This window comes from Chinchilla lanigera, unplaced genomic scaffold (assembly GCF_000276665.1).
Source record: "Chinchilla lanigera isolate Chin_1 unplaced genomic scaffold, ChiLan1.0 scaffold00002, whole genome shotgun sequence".
Classification (NCBI taxonomy): Eukaryota; Metazoa; Chordata; class Mammalia; order Rodentia; family Chinchillidae; genus Chinchilla; species Chinchilla lanigera.
The window spans coordinates 52,565,181-52,582,899 of record NW_004955403.1 but is presented as its reverse complement, the minus strand read 5'-3'; the positions used below and the strand labels follow the sequence as shown (position 1 = coordinate 52,582,899).

General features: G+C 41.3%; 1 protein-coding gene and 1 long non-coding RNA gene across 2 annotated transcripts in view; both read left to right on the top strand.

The window, feature by feature from the left end:
• The window catches only part of Xkr6 (XK, Kell blood group complex subunit-related family, member 6), a 226,635-nt gene that overhangs the window by 54,053 nt on the left and 154,863 nt on the right, over nt 1-17,719 (top strand). The window lies entirely within an intron of this gene.
• LOC106146318 overlaps nt 1-17,719 on the top strand; it is a 43,882-nt gene that overhangs the window by 19,205 nt on the left and 6,958 nt on the right. The gene's annotated exons all lie outside the window — the stretch shown is intronic.

Below are 17,719 nucleotides of genomic sequence, written 5' to 3'. Positions count from 1 at the left end.
TATATTATGGTGTTTGGGTTTGAACCCAGGGCCTTGCACATGGTAGACATTAGTGAGTTATACCCTAGCTCCAAAAATACGCTTCAAAAATCATGTATACTTAAATCATGAAATTTTTCTGTTCCTAAGAAATGTATCTGTTCCTAAGGAATATTTCTTCTCAACGTCATAGATTTAGAAGGAAATCACAAGAAAATGATTTTTTATCATGCCTTCTATTTTAATTACCATGTCTTCCTTGTATCTTACATCTCCCACGTATATTTCCGTCCCCAGATTTACATGCACACAGACACATGCACACACATACTTTGAACTAGAAATTGAAAGAGGCAGAATCCAGATTAAGAGCCTGAAAGAAATGGGGGGTGGTGGCAGTTGAATTGTCTGTGTGACAAATGACAAGAAAGGCTGGGAGTTTTGAAGCTAAAGAAAAGGAAAGGCGCTCACTGAACTGAACCCAAGCGTATAAATGCTGAATTCAGTACAATGTCAAGGCTTTGGAATGTTGTTTTCATTGAGATTATAGCTATGAACAAGGATTACCACAGCAAGACAAGATGTCCCCCTGGGACAGAATCTGTAAAACAGGCCACTCAGTTATGTAACTAGCTTGTACTGAGCATGATGTCATGGCGGCTGTTCTTGGTCGTCTGCTCTGAATTCATGTAGTTCGACCAGAATTTACTATATGGGAGCACATTTGTTGTTCCATATGGATTTTTTACACTGTTACAGTTAAGCAGAATATAACATAAAAGAAAGAGGTTCTGGCATCCTGATGGTTCTGGGAGGTGTACACATCTCTGTGTTCTTTCTAAAGGCCCCCACTTGGCTTCTGTGGTCCTTGTTTGCTTTGGGCATCCCATAACTGCTGATAAAAATTCATAATTGGGACCTGAGTCTGAAGGAGACAGTGATTCCTACAAGGTTTTCAGCGGCCAGCCTTTAGGCTGAGCACACTGAGCAGGGTTAGCCTAGAGCAGCTCTCCAGTCGTGTCTGATAGTGATGATGAGAACCAGCTCTACCCCAAAGAAGCCCAAAGAGATCACAGCACTTGAGTTCAGACTTTTAACGAACCTACCTTTGTTATACCAGTGTCCTTGCAGGGTCTCCGTGTAATATACCCGTCCTGGTTCTTGCTCCTAATCTGATGAATCCAAGGAGGTGAGTAGTAATCCAAGGTGCATGAGTAGTGGGAGGAGGGAAGGGGAAGTAAGGAGTCCTGAATTTTGCTTTAAAGACCCACTGTCCTGCTCCCTTGCCTAGTGCAGATGTCTAGTAAGATTGTGTGCTTTGGGAACTGAAAAACCTCAAACTCAGGTCTTGACCAGTAAGTACAGAGGAACTCAATTTCAGTTATTTGCTGAAAAATACATTGCTTTAGAAGCATTTCAAAACATACTTTATCCATGCATCTGTTGATGGGTATATAGGCCATTTGGAAGACTTACCTATTACAAGTTGTGCTGTTGTACACATGGGTATGCGTGTATCCTGTAATAAGATGACTTTAACGCTTTGGGGAATATTATGGTTTGTGTCTCGTTGTCCCCCAAAACCTCATCCAGTCATAGGGCTTTTTTCGATGTGGCTGAAGGTAGGGTGTGTGTGTTTGATTTGTGATGCAGTGCTAGGCCTGAGGGCACTAGGATTAAGGGTCTGAGTGCTACTGGCCCAGAGGAGTCTGAATAAGACATAAAGGACAAAAAGAAGCTTGTCTTCCCCGCTCTTGTTGCTTGTTCCTGTCTTCCACGGCCACGATGGTTGCCCCTCTGCCATGTGCCACCCTGCCCTGGAGCCAGTGGATTACTGTATGAAACCTCTGCAAATTGAGCTAAACAAACCTTTCCGACTTTAACTTTGGGTGTCAGGTATTTTTTCTCAGCAATGAGAAAAGTAACCTAAGACAGGTAAGATAGCTAGAAAGGGATACAGCTAGGTCAAATGAAGTTTCAATTTTTAGTTTTTTGAGGTATCGCCAATGATTTCTATAGTGGTTGTACTAGTTTACAGTCCCACCAACAACGTATTATATATGTGTACCAAATCCCCACCATAAATGTTATCACTATGTACTGTAAATATGTACTAATAAAAAATAAAACTTCGAACTGAGAGTAGTGTAACAACCAAAAAATTAGTAGACGAAACCATCCGGGAAACAGTTTTCCTGTTGCTTACAGACTGAATGCCATGTGTGTAGTTCTAGAACTGAAAAAGACCTGTGTGTCTTGCTAGAAGTATGAGTTTTGGATATATAATAGAGTTGTGTGTGTCTCTATATAAGATACCCAAAACATTAATGCTATATCATATCTAAAACATTTCCTCTGGCTTTAGAGAATTAATTTTTTTATATATTACTGTGAGATAATGTATATAAAACATGTGATAGGGATTTTCCCATTCAACTGGAACTAAGAATTGAGATTGAACATTTCTTTTCTATCCCTTGTTATATATCAATCAGATGAGTGTTTAAGTATACATTGAATTATTTTCACACACTGAACTGGCAGCAGATGCAAAGATCATTCTTAGATGGTTGACTTGGCTGGATAGAAAATATTGTTCTGTCCTCTGGCCTTGATCCTACCTCAATTTAAAATATTAGGTGGATGTAAAATCCTCAAAACATAGATTTAGGATGGATTAATATTCAGGAAGAATCAAAGTATTATAACTTAGCTATATTATACCATCTTGTATGTAATCTCGGCAAAAAGTGTTTTCTCAACAGTGCCTGGTACCTTATGATTATTCATGTCCCATGAATTTCCCTTTCACTTCGAGAGTTAATTAGCTTGAAGTTGGCATCTGGTGGTCTTACTGTGGAATTGCAGAGCAGCTATACAGTTTGATAGCTTGAAAAACAGGGTGAACTACCCAAGAAATGTTCAGTGATAAGATTTTTTTAAAGTACCACCAGTAAAAACTTAACTGTAGATTTGAAAGCAGTGATAAACCTCTTGGCATTTTGCAAAAAAAGTAAAAATTGTGGAGTATTTTTCCGCAGAAATAGTGTCTTTTAAAATGAAATTCAGATGACATGGAACAATTCAGTAATATACAGTACATTCCCATGCTGAGCAGTTATTACCTCTAGCTGGTTCCAAAACATTTTCATCACCTGGGAGGAAAACCCCACAGCCATTAGCAACTGCTGCCATTTCCCTTTCATCCCAACCACTGGCACCACCAGTTTGCGTTCTGTCTCTGTGGGTTTAACTGTTCTGGTTCTTTCTTACAAGTGTGCCCTTTTGTGTCTGGCTGCTTTCATTTAGTGTAATGTTTTCAGAGTTCACCCACCTGGTCCCATGTGTCAGTATTTCTTTCTTTTTCATGTCTGAACAATAATCCACTGTGTGGATATACTGTAGTTTTGTTTACCTGATCATCCAGTGTGGACGTTTGGGCCTCTTGTACCTTTTGGCTATTGTCAGTAATGCTACTGTGAACATACCGCACGTACCTGTACAGTCACACAGCAGTTCTGCCCTTGGGTGTTTACCAGTGAAACGATGTATCTGTGAAAAGGGTATAACAGCCACAGTCATAATAGTCCAAAGCTGGAAGTGTTATATCCTGATAGGCATCTTGGCTACATGGGATCTATACTCATTGAATTCAAACCTAAAATCTGTTTAATTTCATTATTTCCAAATTTTAGTGGAGGTGAGATCAGAATAAACAACGTTAATTTTAAAAATTCTGGGTACGTTATTAGACAAACTAGCAGAACAGAGATAGAAGAAAATGAGTTAATAAAACCCTGGGCAGGAGATGATGGTGACTTGGCTCAGATGGTAATGGTGGAAATGGAAAGAAGCAGTCAGATTTGAGGTACATTTTGAAGGTAGAGCTAATTTGATATGCTGGTGGATATCCTGATGTGAGGGAAAGATTACAGGTTTTTGACGGGGTAGAACTGTTACTTAATGAGCTGAGAAAGACATGAGGAGCAAGTTTGTAGGGAGGTGTTGTAGTCAATTGTTTGCAAGGCGAACAATTTAATGCAGGACACATAATTTATAGGATTAGTTCGTAATATTCATCCAAAGAGTCAAATGCAAAAGAGTGTGGGACGTCTGTTCGTACATGAGAGACCCAAAGAATCTAGCTGAGGGCCTGGATCGTACGAGAGTGTCTCCTGCAAGTCTGTATCAAGAATCTGTACTGGGGGGCCGGGGATATAGCTCAGCAGCACAAGCACCTGCCTGGCAAGCGCAAAGTCCCGAGTTTGATAACCCGGTACCAAAGAAAAAAAAGAATCTGCACTGGAAAGGCCCAAAGGTCAGTGGTAGAAGCTAGAAAGTCTGCACCAGTGGGATGAATGATCCGTGCCAGCAGGCTGAGGGATCTGCCCTGAAGCCAGGAAGCAACGCTCAAGGTAAGAACCAGAGCTCCCCTGGAAAGAACCATAGCCATTCTCAGTGACAGTGAGGACCTGAGCTCCTCTGACCATGACAACAGCTGCGTTCATATCAGGAAGGCCAGCTTGACACACTTCTTCAGGAGCATCAACAGCACACTGTCTACCCTGCCAGTTCTCTTTTTATGCTGTTGGTTACAATCCTCAGGTGGGCCTTCCACACCCAGCACCATGCTGATTCAGTTCAGCTGTGTGGTACAAGTTGCCTGCCAGTCTTCAACCCACCACAGGAGGGTCAGGAATTTGGTTTTGGATATGCAGAGATACCTGTTTACATCCAAGGCCAGCAGTGAAAGAGGCAGGTGTGATACAAAAGACTGAAGCTCAGGTGTCTGACCCAGACTGGAAGTAGAAAATTTGGAGTTGTCAGCATAAGTGATTAAGACCTGAGACTGAGTGGCTTTCCTGATGGAATGAACGTGTATAGCAAGGCCTGAGGCCTGAGCTTTGGGCACTATCAGGTTAAAGAAAGGTAGTGCAGGAGATGTGTCCAGCAAAGCGGAGCAAGAAGGCATAGCCATGGTGGAGATGGAAAACCCGAATAGTGTGGTTTGCACATTTCCTATTTCCAGTAGGAAATGCTTAATGGGACGTTTAGATTCTCTTACTAACTTCCTCCTAGCTGGTCTGTTGTTTAATTTGCCCCATATAAATTGATAGGGATTCAGGGACATTAATGATTACTTAACCTTTATACTTTTTCCTTTGTTAATAAAACGTGGCATTTTATGTGAAAACTGAAATAGAAAATGTAATGTAACTTTAGTGTGAACCAGGGGTAGAAACAGCCATGTCCTTCTGTGTCAGTTAACCTTGCTTGTCAACTTGACTGGATTAAGAAACTCCTAAAGAGGTGATTGGATTGCAAGGCCACTAACATCACCAGTGGTTAATCCACTGGGTCAATCTGATGAGTCATAGCTCATTGTACTGTTAAGAGGTGGGGCCTCGTTGGAGGAAGTGGATCAAGGAGGCATGACCTTGGAGACTATATCTGATCTGGACACATTGCTATCTGGCTCATTTGAATCTACTGTGCTTCCCAGCCACCATGTCTTGAATAGCTTTACTCTGCCGTGTCTCTCTGCCTTAGAGCCAGGTGACCGTGGACTGAGTCCCCTGAAACCTTGAGCCAAAATAAGCCTCTCCTTTAAGTCAGGTATTTTGTCTCAGTAACAGAAAGACTGACTTAATACACTTCACTAGTTAACAGTATTGAAGTTTTAAGATTGAATTTTTTTCATAACTTAAAATCAGTGTATGTCAGTATTAATATAATACAATAACTTTGTGGTAGAGTAAGAATGAGAAATGTGCATATCCTAATCCCCAATACCTATAAATACATTACATTGCAAAAGAGACTTTGCAGATGTGATTGTGCAGTGATTACCCTGAGTATCTGGGTGAGCCAAGTGTAATCACATGGGGCCTTAGAAGTGACAGAGAGAAGCGGAAAGGTGGCGTAGACAGATCTGAAGTTGCCCCAGTGGTAGATGTAAACACAGAGGAGTGGATTACAGGCTAATGAATGTGTGATCTGCAGAAGCCAGAAAAAAACAAGAGAGTAGATTCTCCCTCTGGAGCTTCCAAAAGCTATGTAGACCTTCTGACTTACTGATTTACTCCACTGAAACTCTTTTAGGATTTCCTGACCCCTAGAAATATAAAACAAGGGCCAGGTATGTAGTTCCAGTAGCACAGTGCCTGCCTGGCAAGGGCAAGGTCCTGAGTTTCATTCCCAGTACCCCCCCAAAAAAGAAAAAGAAATATAAGACAAAAGACTTCTGCTCCTAACAATTTGTAGTAATGTAATTTGTTACAGTAATAATAGTGAATCTAGTGGAAAAGTTTAGAAAAGTAACTTGTTGAAGATCACATAACTAGAAAAGGAAGTAGTAGAACTTGAATTTCATCACTGTGACACCAGAGACAGAAGAACTTTTAGACCAGATGAACTTGACCATAGGCTGGTAGAATGCACGGATCTGATTAAGTAGTGAAACTGTCAGGATGGGAGTACCTTGGTTAATCATGTAATTGAGACAGTTTTTAACAGTGTGCTTCCAAGTACCTGTAGTATCTTATCTAGTACTCCATTGTACTAAGATACAACCTGTGTAGAAAATGTTATAAGAGATTAATTTGTCTTGATGTTGTCCAATGTATTTTAAAGAACTAATTGCTTTGATATCTATGCTCACTAAACAGGTGTTTGATTATTGCCTTGCTGTGTGTTCTGTCAATGTGGAAAAGATACGTTGAACAAGGAATCTTTTACATGATCCCATGTGTTTCTGCATCAGTTTATAACATGGTTGGTTTGAGGGGTACTCATCGGCCACAATACTTAGTATTTCTTAGTCTGCTCAGCAGTTAAAACTTTCACTAAATGTCAGATCAGCACTTTGGTTTTACCCTTGGACGTGAGTCCAGAGAGGGCTCTGCTCAGTGTACTTCGTGGGTTATTTCACTGATGCTCCAAGGATTGGTTTCTGGATCTGGGAAGTTCAACAAGTTATTGTGATCCTAGAAGGTGTCTTGTGAGATGGAAGATGTTTTTATTTAGAATCATGGTCCTCCTCTGCAAAGATGAGAAGTAAGTATGAGTGAGCTGTTCATAAGTTTTAATTTCTATCATTGAAAACAGCAACACTTTATTTTTTTTTTTTTTATAACTAACAACTTTATAGGTTGGAGAGATAGACCAAAGTAAGGGGAAAATGCAAGTTTTTTCCTCTGTTTTTTTTTTTTTTTTTCTCTAAAAATGCCAACAAGTGGAGTTTATTAGAAAGTTAAGCCAGCTGGAACTTTCAGGAAAGACAGATTTAGCTTTCAGCAAGCTGACTGTGTCACTGGGATAGTACCAGAGAAGCAACACAGCCTTAGGTTGTATTGACAGAAGTGTAGTATTCAGAATACTGGGGATAGTTAGTTCTGTTTCACTTGCTGTTGAATATTTTAAGAGGAAGTAACTTGTTGAAGATCCCATCACAGGAAAAGAAAGTAGTGGAACTTGACCTTGAGCTTCACCATGGTAACAGCAGAGACAGAAGAGCTTCCAGGCCAGCTTTAAGAGGGTCCCAAGCATTTTATGGGGGCATTTATAAGCTGAAGGTGATAATGATGGTAAAGCATGCAGCTGTAAAGTCATACATACAGAAGAACAGATGTAAAGAGGAATATTTCACCAGGAGGGATTTGGGTTTGAGGAAGGAGACCCTTAGCTTCACATGTACAGAATTTGTAGTGCATTGAAGGAACGTAAATTTTTTTTTTCTTATTAGATCTAAAAGTCAGAAATGTGACTACACAGCTGTTGCTGAAAGGCAAGATTTTGGCTCCAAACACCCACAGCAAACATTTAATCACTTGTACATCTCGGCGTCTTCTGCCTTCTCTTTCTTCCTGATGGAATCTGGATTTTTTAATCTGCACTCCTGGTGCAGCTTTGTGGGCAGGTGAGGGAGACAGAAAAGCAAGTCCTGACTGATGTCAGGCGTTTGGGATAATCTACTTTCCTTACCAGTGATTGGCCAGATACAGTAGGGAATGTTCTTAGTTTGTTTCTGTTGCTGTTAACAAAGCGCAGAGGCCATATACTTTAAAGAAAAGAGATTTACTTAGTTTGTAGTGACGGAGATCCACGCTCAGTGCTGGCATCTGCTTGGCTTCTTCTGAGGGCCTCATGCTGCATTACTTTATGGCAGAACAGTGGAGAGAAGTGTGTGTACATAGAAGAACATGAGTGGGAGGGCACACGGGGGCTAACCTGCTTCATAACCTTGTGCTTTTAGATAACTCATCCATTCTGGTGAGAACCATCACAGTCTTAGACATGAATCCTTCATGAGGGCAGAGCTCACATGGCACCACCATTTTCCAATTCCATTTTCATTGGGAGCTAGGACTCAGCGTGAATCTTGGTGAGGACAAATGATATTCAAACCATAGCAGATGTATGCTAGGGGCCTTTGTACTCAAGTACCTGCCTTCCTACAGAAACAATCAGAAGAGAATAAAGTCTCCCAATGGATAGTGTCCTGACTTAATGTGAAACCTGGAAGAATAGAAACCATCTTGGAACAGTAAACTTTGCCAAACCAGCTGGTGAAATAAACAGCCTAGGCCGGTGATGATGAACCTTAGAGCTTTTGGTGATAACAAACACACTGCCGGGGCACACATGCCAAAGGTTTGCAACCACTGGCCTAGGCCCTGGGCGATGATGTTGAACCACCTTGACGATGTTACTTTGGGACTTCTTACTCTGCAATAGAAAGCAAATGAGTTGGCCTTCTTTTCAAGAAATGAATGTACTGTGATAACACTAATTCATCCTGAAATGTATAGTACCAGAATAATTTGTGACAGAGCTGCTCTGAAATGGAAAAGATTTTCCAAGGAAGCAGTCTTTGCCTCTGGAGATGCTAAGCCAGAGTTGAAAGAACACTTGATGCCTTGGGATTCCACTACTGGGGAAGCTTGGGAGTAGATGCCTTAGACCCTTACTGGAAGGGTCAGTCTTCTGCGATTCTTAAAGCACGGTAATGAAGCCATCCAGCAGTTGGGAGTTGGCGGGAGCTGAGTGCACGTAGCTTTTCCGCTTGTGTTTTCTTAGCTGTCCACGCTCTGCTGCTGTCAGCGGTGGTGCAGAGCATGGCCCATTTTCATTTCTCTGAGTATGTTTGCTGTTGCTTTATCATTTCCAGAAAGAAGTAGGGGATAATATGTTTTAATATAAAAGTTCTTTTCTGTTAAGATGCACTAATTTGTGGAAAGAAGTTAAATAACCTTAATATTTTTAGCTTCATTTTTTTTGAAAAATGGAGCATTTATACCAGTCTTAATAATAGTGGCTATATCAGGGACATAATGAAATGATAATACTTTGGGAAAGAATATTAGTGGCATTTATTAGAAATTTTTTGTGCTACTTGCGTTAGTAAATTGAGAGTGCTTTTCGTTATGATGCTTAGACGTCCCCCCAAAGCCTCATGCGGTCACAGGTGGCTGGATCTGGAGTGTGTGGTGCTGGATTTAAGTATGTGATGCTGGGATCAAGGGCGTGTGATTACTAACTTGGCCTACTGATTGGTTTAGCATAGTTCTAGGTAGGATTAAGGGTGCCCCACCCTGGGTGTGAGTGCTGCTAACCAAAGGCTGTAGCCTGGATAGAATACAGTAGACCCTTGACCTAAGAACTCAATTTGTTCCGAGGGCTGGTTGTAACTCGTGTCAATTGAAGGCTTAGGCTCCTCTATACAGCCTTCAAAGTCTCTCTCATATGTATAGGCAAGTCTTAGTGTCCTCAGAGAAACATTGGCCCAGGATTTCTCAGTTAACCCCATACAAGAAAGAATGTTGCAATGTTCCGTCCAAAACTCTTTAAAGGTTAAATCTGTATTTGAGACCATCTAGAAGTACAAGTGGCTGACATTTGGGTCATAACTCAAGACCGGTTGTAAGTTAAAACTAAAATTCTGGTCAAAACCCAGGTTGTTCTTTGTCAAGCCAGCCGCAGCTTGGGTCCACTGTATAAGGGACAGAAAGAGTGCTAATGTCGTTGCTTGTTACTTGCTACTTTGCAGCCTTGTACCTGCCATGAACGGTTTCTCCTCTGCAGTGCCCCTCTGCCATGCCACCCAGCCTTGGAGCCAGTTGATTGTGGACTGAAACCTTTACAAACTGTGGTCTTCGTAAGAGAAAAGTATCTAAGACAGTTTTTTTACTAGGTTGATATCAGAATAAGCAGTTTAAATTGATGTCTGTCTGCTCTTTGAATTGCAAGTTGATAGGAGGCTAAATACAGGTTGAATATCCCATATCCAAAATGTTTAGAACCAAAAATGTTTCCAGTTTTGGAGTTTTTTGACTTTGGGAATATTTGCAGAAGCTCTACTGGTTGATTATCCCTAATGCAAAAATCTTATAAACTTAGGAAAAATATGAAACTTAAGGCATTCAAGGCCAGCATGGGCAACTTAGTGAAACCCTGTGTAAAAATAAAATTTTAAAAGGGCCAGGGCTGTAGTTCTGTGGAGATCACTTCCTTAGCAGGCACAAAGCCCTGGACTCAATCCCCAAGAGCCTTGAGAGGAAAGTAGATATGTTTCTTGGAATGGTGACATAGCTGGGAGTTTTATGGGGTTCTTTTTCTAGTTTTAAAATTCAGTTTCTTTAATTCTTCCAGTACCCTTTCTGTTATGAAAACTTTTGCTGTCTAACCCCGTGTTTCTCCTTCTTACCTGAGAGTGGTTTTTTTGTTTTTTTTTTCCTTGAAGTCATGGTGTTATGGTTTGTGTCTGTGTGTCCCCCCAAAGCCTCATGCGGCCATGGGGCAGGCTTTTAGAGTTTGATTGATTCTGGGTGTGAGAGCTACACCCACCCTGGGGTGGATAGTTTGCATATGTAAGGGAGAGGAAGAGGCTGCTTGAGGCCATTCCTCCCTTGTGTGTGTGCTTGTTGCTTTGGCTGTGCTCTGCTGCCATGAGCTGTAGCCCTCTGCCATGTGCCGCTCTGCCTTGTAACCTGCCAAGTATGGACTGAAACTTCCACAAACTAAGCAAAATAAACCTTTCCTTCCTTAATTTTGGGCGTCAGGTATTTTGTCCCAGCAATGAGAGAAAAGTAACCAAGACACATGGTTAAACCTAAGCACTTAGTGAACAAGAGAAAATTTGTCTTTGGTGTTTTGTGTCCCTCTTTGTGTCAGATATTTAAGCCATAATGTATAGAGCTGCTCTTAGGAAGCCATTTTGATCTTTCTTGAGTAGCGACACACTCCAGAGTGTCTTCATTATGACCCTGCAGTGAAGCTTAGCAATTGTTCCCTGCCTAGCAAGACCCCATTTGCTTTTTTTGCTAATCATCCTCATACTCAGCCACAGAATTGTGTTTTACAATCTTAATGTATAGCCCTCTCCCATCCCCTTTATTTCAAAGCAGAGTCCCCCGCCTAATAACGTCTGGACACAGAGCCGAGCCGTGCCTTTCTCCCTGGTTGTGTGGTGGGGCGTGCTGGACTTAACAGTTATGTTGCCATCCTGAAATCTGCAATAATGTATTTTTTTTAAATTTTAAACAATAAAAGAAGGAAAACATATTAATAAAAAGACATGCAATTACAGCGTAGCATAAGAGCAATACAAACAAAACAGAGTTACAGACAAAGTTGTAGGAAATTTACAATGGTTGTTGTATTACTTATTGTTATCTTCAAAGTGGTTTCTCAGGAAAACAGACACACAAGATTGATCAAACAAGTAATCATTAACTGTTCCTTTCTGTAGAGAATAGAAGACAGTAGTACAGCTATGTTAGCTATCCTGTATAGACGTACTTACATAATTTCCCCTTCTGTCCTCTCTCCTTTCCCACACCCCAGTTCCCTTTACTTTTGAGCATTTTCCTTTCGTTTCACAATGTCTGTTTAAAAGTGACTTGCATTTTCATTGTATACTAGTTCCTGAAAATTAGGTAGCTGAACATTTATGTATTGCCTACTTTCCTCCTTTGGCATCCAGCTTCCTGTGCTGCACCCTCCCTCCCTGTGTGTTTTATTTGTTTTGTTTTGAGGTACTGGGAATGGAACCTAGGACCTTGCACTGAGCTCCATCCCCAGCCCTTAATTAATTAATTAATTAATATATTTATTTTTATTTTGATGCAGTATCTCAGTAAGTCCCGCTGGCTGGGCTCAGACTTGCAGTGCTCCTCTCAGTCAGCCTCCCAGAGTGCTGGGATGGCAGGTGTGACCTGCCATGCCTGCTGCCCTCCTTTTTTCTTCCTTTTAGTTTCTGTTTACTTCAGTGAATCCAAAAGTGGTATTTGACTCACAGAGTTTAGCGTTTGTAATTGCTTGGCCAGATGAACAGGCACTTAGAGTACTTTCTTGAGCTTTGACATCCACTTTTACTGTAATTCTATTGGGGGGGCCTCTGCAGTTGTCCTCCGATTCTGTCTGCGATTTCTGTACATCAAAAGATGTGCTTGTTTGTGGTCCGTTACAATTTGTGTTTAATCGAAGTGTAGCTGTGTCCACAGTGAGCTGGCCTTCGTGCTGTGACTTGGGAATGATCGCCAGAGTCCATCTGTGATTAAGGTAGAAGCTTAGTGGTCAGTGTTTCCTGTTTGCCATTTGCAGTTGGAAGGGCATCTGTTTCCTGGTTAAATGAATGCTGCAGATAATAGAATAACAGTAAGGGTTTTTACCTTCTTTGAATGGTTAGACTATGGAGTATATAGTTTCACATACAAATGCCAGGAAATTAGAATCATTCTAGTAGGAGAGATAGAAAATTGCTGAGTAAAAATATAGTCTTAGTAGTGAATTGTGCTGGAAAGAGGACTGAGGCGGGACCAGGAGGGGCTTCAGGTTGGTTCAGGTGTGATGAGGTCATTTGGTAGGCCGGTTGGGTCGGTGGCCTTCCTGAGAAGGTGGCATTGAGCAGATCCTGTCTGCAAGTAGGCGGCAGGCCCTGGGACCATGAACAGCAGTCCCAGGAGAAAGGGCCCCAGTTCAGATGCCTGTAGGTGGGGACAGGCGGGACATAAGAGCTGCAGCGGCACAGTTGTCTGCAGGAATGAGAAATGAAATAGTTGTTTCAGTTTTGGGGTGTGTTTGTGTGTGTGTTGAATTTCTCCAGGAGATGCAACTTCTTTAAAAGTATAAACTGTGGATATTTATATAGAGATCCTTATAGAAATATTTATAATTACAATTGTCTCTGGGGGTTCATGGAGGTTGGTCCTAGGACCTTTCACGGATACTAAAACCCTCAAGTGCTCAAGTCTGTATGTAATGCGGTGGTGCAGAATATGTAGATAACTGCCACATCCTTCACTACACTTGAGCTCATCAACAGATGATATGTAGATCTAATACAGTGTGAGTGCTACATAAATAGTTGTCAAACTGTAGAGCTTAGGAAATAATGACAAGGAAGGTCTGTTAATATTCAGTACAGACACCATTTTCTTTTCAAGCATCTTCGCTCTACCATAGCTTGAACCCACAGGTGTGAGCCCATGGTACGGAGGGCCGACTGCATGGTCAGGCCACTTACACTTACACAGAAGTTGTCAGGAGCTTCTATTTTGGACACGCAAGCTTTTAGTCATTGCGTCAGTTGTGATTTTCTGTTCCTCGTTCCAGTTTGAGGTTGGTGATAGAATTGTTACAGAAGTTTCACTGGGCTCAGACTGTAGCCTGTGGTCTTTAATTGACTGCTCAGTATGGAACAGAAAAGCCATTTCTAGATTCGAGCACAGCGGTGCCTCGGTTCATGAATGCTTTTGTTGGCAGATGATTTGGTTTCACAAGCAGAAGCATTTGGCAAATTTTGTTTTTGTTTGTGAACAAATACAGCATAGCCGTCTTCCCCACACAAGCACAAACATGGCCATCTTTTCCAGAATTGTAGAACAAATTAAGTTCATGAACCAAGGTGGCACTCCTTTTGTCAAAAAATTCCCTAGTAAAGAATCTTTGGGGGCTGGGGATATAGCTCAGTGGCATAAGCACCTGCCTGGCAAGCGCAAGGTTGTGAGTTTGATCCCTGGTACCACAAAAAAAAAGAATCTTTGTGTTGAAAAATGACTGGTACTTTCTCAAGTTTTAACTTTACAAAAAGAGCATAAGGTCTGCAATGAGATGGTTGTTGGCAACTTTAAGCAAGTTGTCAAGAAAAAATACAGACATATTTACAATTCTTAGAAATAAATTTTTTAAAAGAAAACTTTAACACTTACAGTTACAAAAACATTAATACTGCAGTAAGATAAATATATACATGGATATAATACAATTGAGGGCCCAAAAATAAACATGTATTGCTAGTTGATTTATTTTTTACTACATGTAATAGTATACAGGGGTACAATAAGGTATTTGAGCACATGTATATAACATGCACCAATCAAATCAGGGTAATTATTATAAATAGTTTTGTTCATGTGTAAGGCATGGACTTTTAATGTTTAAATACTTAAATTTTGATTTGGAATGTTAGTATAACCACTCCTATTCAATCTATTTCTGGAAACATTAGCCAAAGCAGTTAGAGAAGAGAGAGAAATAAAATGAATAAGGATAGGAAGGGAAGAAGTTAAATTATCATTATTTGCAGATGATATGATACTCTACATAGAAGACCCCAAAAAGTCTACCAAAAGACTTCTAGATTTAATAACCAAATTTAGTAGTGTAGCTGGATACAAAGTAAACACTCAAAAATCAATAGTATTCCTGTACACAAACAGCAAACTCACTGAGGGAGAAATTACGGAAACCACCCTTCACAATAGGATCCAAAAAATAGTTAGGAATCAATCTAACAAAAGTAAAAAATCTAGATACATTGAAATTACAGTACTCTGAAAAAAAGAGATTGAAGAGTATTTCAGAAAGTAGAAAGATATTCCTCGCTCATAGATAGGAAGAACCAACATTCTGAAAATACCCCCGCCGCCCCCCCCCAAAAAAACAGGGTTGGGGATATAGTTCAGTGGCATAAGTGCCTGGCTGGCAAGCATAAGGTTACGAGTTCAATCCCTGGTACCGCAAAAAAAAAAAAAAAAAAAGAAAATGGCCATACTTCCAAAACTGTCATACTGATTTATTGCAGTCCCAATCAAAGTACCATTAGCATACCTCACAGATCGAGAGAAAACGTTCCTAAAATTCATCTGGAACCAGAAGAGACCTAAAATAGCAAAGGCCATCATGGACAACAAAGATAGGGCAGTAGGCATCATAATCCCTGACTTGAAATTATACTACAAAGCTACCATGATAAAATCACCCTGGTATTGGCAAAAAAGACATGAGGATCCATGCTGCCATTTTATAGCAGCAACATTCACAATAGCCAGAAAGTGGAAGCTATCTAAGTGATCATTTTTGCATGCCTGCCATATTATTCAGCCTTGAAAAGGAGGGAAGTTCTGCATGCTACAGTGTGGAGGAATCTTGGTCTCACTGTAGTAAGCAAGCCAGCTGCCACAAAAGGACCAGGGTATGACTCCACTTGTATGAGGTGCCTAGAGTAACCAGTTTTTAGAGACAGAAAGTAGAATGTGGGTTGCCTGGGGCTAGAAGGATGAGGCTTCCAAGGAAGAGATCTGTGGGCAGGTGAGCACGAGAGTACAGCTTCCAAGGCAAGGGAAGTCTTCTCAGACACTGATTCTGTGGTGCCAGTGTCTGAGGAAGCTGAAATGCTACATGATCCTCACAGTTGCTGTCCTGTACATGAAGCAAACAGGAATGTTTTCACTGCACACCAGTATTAGTCACTACTGTGTTCATTTCCCCTAGTGAGCCCATGCAGGGTTGTACTTGTTACCCATGGTTTTGGGAACCACAGAAAATCTCTCAATGCCTAACACTATGAAGCTAGTATCAGAAGCACCGCAGCATGCAGCTGGTGGAGCATGGATTTGTCGTGAACATCTCTGTATGAAAACAGGTTCTCTTGCAGTCCAGAGACGGCACTTTTGTTCCGTGGCGGTGAGAATATAAGGTGCCTGTGTTGGCTGGATCATTTCTGTCACACTACAGTCTTTCTGTGAGCAGGATTAGGCACTGGAGGCCGGTAGAGCGTCCTGCTTTCCCTCTGAGAGAAAGGAGCAGGACTCAGCTGTGCATTCACACTCGGCTTCCTGTGCACAGAATCTGGTCTTCGAGCTCTTCTAAGACAGGTGAAGTGGGTGAGAATGTCTCAGTCAGTAACATTAGATAGCGTGGTTGATTATAAGAGAAAAGTGATAGGGGAATTTAGTGCAAGAGCATGAGAGTACATTTTTATTTGCTCTTTGTGTAACTGTTGTGCTGGTCTAATTTTGGACAAAATTGAGATCATCTGTGGACGTTCAAAAAAGGCTCCAAAGAACTGGAGTGTCTGCCACGTGTGCCATGTCCCCGCACTCATGATGGTCACTGTCAACATGCTGGCATCCTCTTTGCTTTGGGTTTCTTTGGTTTTGAGTGGGCTTGAAGAGGCTTTCATTTATTTACTGGTCATTTTTCTCTTTGGTGAATCATCTTTGTCACCCATATTCCATTGGGTTATTTATCTTTTCCTCAACAATTTGTAGGAACTCTGTCCATACCCATATTTGCTATAAATATTTCCCTCAGTTTGTTCTTACGTAGTTTTTTTTATTACTATTGGTTTAGTTTTTGCCTTTTCCCCAACCATTTGTGTCCTTTGATTCCTAGATCTTACATCGTAATTAAAGTTCTCTGCTTTAAAGTGTATTGTTGAAGATTTCTCCCAAGTTTTCTTCCAGAATTTTCATGGTTTCACATTTTCACTTTAACTGCAATGTATCTAGACTGTGTTTTGGCCTCAGGAGCAGAAGCGGGGGTAGACAATGCTGTATTTTAAGCTTGGTGTCCTGGTTTTCTGACTGATAAACATCATGCTCAGAGTAGTGTCCATGTAAGGCAGGTCGCTGTTGAGTTGGGGCAGTGCATGTGTGACACGGCAGGACTCCTCTGAAGTTGGGAGCATGGATGGCTTCTGCCTGGGCGAGGAGAGGAGAGCCTTGTATGTGCGTCCCTGCCACGGGCAGAGGGCCGGCTTGTAACCAGGGGTGCAGGTTGACCCCAGGTATATTGTAAGGCTTATTAGCCCCATGCAGAAGAGGTTTAGGCTGAACAAAGGTAACAGTTTCTCATCAGCATGTATTTGATGTGGGGTATACTGAAGTAGGGATTGTTTTTATAGAGATTTCATTGTGTAATTTGTCACATTTATAACTAAGTAGAATTCATTGATCCTTTTTAATGGGAAACTTGGGCCAGGGATATAGCTCAGTGGCACAAGTGGCTGCATGGCAAGTGCAAGGTCCTGAGTGCGATTCCTGGTACTAAAAAACAAATAAACAAACAAAATAATGGGAAACTCGATGATAACTTGATGGTGCCATTCTTGAGATGATTCATGGAGTTTTAGAACCGCTGGAACTTTAGACTGAGTGTAGAGTTAAGCAGTCCTCATGTTGTTGCCTGATGCATACCGCCCTCCTGCCTCAGGTAGGGACAATAGTCCATATGTTTCCTAGCGTCACAGCCCAGACACAGAGTTAGGGAGGAGGCTCTAGGGCTGTAGACTCACCAAGCAAGCTCGGAGCCTTCTGGTGTCTTTGGCGTTTGACTTCCTATGCGAAGAAACGTGGGTATTGGCTCAGCGACCACCTAGTTTGGTTGGAGTCACAGGTTAATTTTCACAGTTCCTGACGCTATTGTTGGAACTAGGCATTGTGAATACACTAAAACG